The sequence below is a fragment of the Pygoscelis adeliae genome, unplaced genomic scaffold, assembly GCF_000699105.1.
Source record: "Pygoscelis adeliae isolate BGI_AS28 unplaced genomic scaffold, ASM69910v1 Scaffold278, whole genome shotgun sequence".
Classification (NCBI taxonomy): Eukaryota; Metazoa; Chordata; class Aves; order Sphenisciformes; family Spheniscidae; genus Pygoscelis; species Pygoscelis adeliae.
The window spans coordinates 84004-86918 of NW_008825411.1; the positions used below are offsets into that span (position 1 = coordinate 84004).

Genomic DNA, 2915 nt, shown 5'->3' on the forward strand with positions numbered 1-2915 from the left:
CCAAAAGCCGGGCTCAGAGCCCGAGCTGAGCCCCAGCCTGTGGCCTTCACGGGCTCCTGCACCTGGACCTGCTTTTGCTCATCAGACACTTCCATCCAGCCAAAGCGAGCAGACATGCTCTGGTAGAAAGGGGCCTGAGAAGAGACCGAGACTGGCTGTGCTGCAGGGACGGAGCCACCGCGGCACAGCCGAGGCCGATGACAGCTTTCCTGAGGGCATCATCTTAGAAAGCGGCTCTTCGGAGGCGAGGTGATTCAAGGGGAAAGCCTGCAACAGTCATTCTGGGAAGTTTCCATTTGAATCGCTGCAAAGAGCAGTTTTTCCATGATAAACAGATTGCTTCAGTTCCCCAGCAGCACTGGGGGGGGGGGTCACCACCACCCCCTCCCTCTGCGGCCCTTCCTGCACGGGGCCCTGAGTCATCCTCCACCCAAAGGCTCGTCCGTCGGGGCCGGGCGCACGGTGGGGACGAGGACGGGCAGGGCCCCAGTGGGATCCACGCTTGCAGCCACCACGGTGCCCTCAGGAGCCCTCCCACACCACAAGGGGAATTCAGCCCCAGCACAGCCGGCACGGCTTTGAGGTCAAACGCTTGTTTGAAATCAAGAACCAGCGAAAACCCCTCCCCAGCTGACTCCTGAGTGGAGTGCGCAGAGCCAGGGCCTTCTCCGAGGCTCCCAGGGCGTGCTCGGGCTTTTTTATTTGCGAACTGGGGCTCTGGTGTGCTGGTGGAGTCGAACACTTTGACTGTACAGGCAACGCTTACAGGAATCCCTGTCTCACCGACGGCAAGCGGACCCTCCCCGCCTGCCTTGTCCCCATACCACCCAGGTATGGTCGTTCAAGGGCTGTTGCCCAGGTATGCTCTGGGGCTGCCCAGCACCTCATGTTTAACCTGCACCCCCAGAGCAGCACCCCAGCCTCGGCTGACCTTCGGGAGCGTGATATTTTGGCACTGCCGCGGTGCTGCTTGTACAGCTGTTGCAGCCGCCGCAGAGAAAACACCGCTCGTCTCCTCCCTGGGCAGTCACCAAAAGCAGGTCGGGTACCTCGTGTCCCAGCCACCTCCAAGACAAACTTCTAAGCGGTAGAGATCAGCGAGGGAGAGGAATCCCACTCCCTGCACCGCTTTAATCCTATGGAATAATGCATACTATGAAGCGAAATCTGGATCCGGTCCAGCACTCACTGAAGGCAATGACAGACCTCCCACTGATTTCAATAGGAGCAGGAGTAAGCTGGGGTTTTTAATCAGCATGGTACCAGCAACAGTAATAGCTCGTCAAGCCCCGGCGTTACCCGTGCAGCGTAATGCAGCTAGAATACTTCAGAATGTGGTTGCCTGCGCCCCTAGGTCACGCTTCATCTCAAATCACACCGATTTCATGACGACACGTGCTAATACCATACGATAATCGTCAGTGACTGCTTCCATTCGGGATGAAATATTACCCCCGCTGCGCATCAATCGATAGCTGAGGTAAAACTCTGCCGGCAGGTTTCCAAACCCCCACTGCAGCAGGAGGAGAGTGCTGGGAAAGGCCCTGAACGTGGGCATAACCTTATTAATGATTTGGCGTCAAGAATAGAAATAAGAGTTAAATCTTCCATAAGCTGCTCAGCTCCACATTCATGTTGTATACATCCTCAGGCTAAAGTGCAAATACGAACTCCGTGCATACCCCGTGACAAGGATAAGTAATATTTCAGGCCCAACTGTTTGCATATTCATCAGTACTTTCAAAGCAGAATATATCTTTGCCTTTTTTCTAGCTGCCACTGAAAGGAGGCACGCAGCGAGGCTACCGGGAGAGCCCCGCACGGGAGAAGGGAACATTGCAATACTTCAGCAGCACCACGGGCCGAAGGAAAGATAAAGCTGTATTGCAGAGAGAAAACTAATTATTCCTCCTTGTGTGGCAGCTCTGGCGATGACAGACCGCTGCCACCATTTTTTGGCCTGAGCTGTTGTTCAGAAAACAATAAAGTGGCATCCCATCCTGGGTAATGGAATAAAAAGCAGAGGTCGGGAGAGTAGATAAAACGGACCTCTGGGGACAAGCCCAAGGCTGCAGACGGCTGACCCGGCTCTTCCCCAGTCGGCATTTTCGCCCCCGCAGAGGGGGCTTCCCCGGCCGCAGCCCGGCGCAGAGGTGGACGGACGCACACGGGCGCGGGGCAGCCCTGAGCCAGCCGAAGATCCGGCGTCCCGCGGCAGACACCTACCTGCCTTAACCAGACCTGCCTTAACCAGTTCTGCCTTAACCCGGCCATGCCACAGGACTGTTGGCAGCCTGAGACCCAGGCAGGATTGCGGCTCCGTGTGGACGTAACGAGTCGGGTACGGGGAGGCCAGGAGCAACCAGCATGGGGCAGACCCTATCCAGGTCCCGTTTGCCTGAGGGCAGCAGCACGCATGGGAGGAGATTGGGGATCTACCTTGTTATTTTCGGGCATTCCTCAGCGTTGCTTCTTGCAAACTAGTCCCAAACTCCTCTGCTTTCCCTCAGCTGTGTGGCGTTACCCAGCCTTCCCCGGTTTTGCAGTTTTTAACGAGGCACACGCAGTGAAAAGCCCTTCCCAGCCAGCGCTTTACTGTTTTGCCGTTTCCAAAGGCACTGGGTGTAATGGCAATAGCTGACTCCACGGAGTGACGTGGCCAGAGCAAAAACACACCCGGGAGAAAGAGAAAGGTATAAGAAATAAATTATTTCAAAATGCCAGGTAGAAGTATTGCCCTCTGTTTCTTAAAACCCCGGCACGGGAGTGGGGTGCCCTGGGAGCCTGGGCACAAGAGCGCAGGCACCCCCTCCATCGCCCCGCCATTTCTCATGGTGCAAAGGTCCTGCTTGCCCGGCCATCATGCCCAGGGGCGGTAACGGACATATTCGATGTAGGGGCCAATTAGCAGTTTT

General features: G+C 56.2%; 1 long non-coding RNA gene across 1 annotated transcript in view; it reads right to left on the reverse strand.

Annotated features, from left to right (window-relative positions):
- Positions 1–2575: 2575 nt before the first annotated feature.
- Positions 2576–2915, reverse strand: part of LOC103922480 — a 1629-nt gene continuing 1289 nt past the window's right edge. Inside the window, exon 3 of the long non-coding RNA XR_663883.1 lies at positions 2576–2637. This is a non-coding gene — a long non-coding RNA (uncharacterized LOC103922480). The remainder of the gene's footprint in view (positions 2638–2915) is intronic.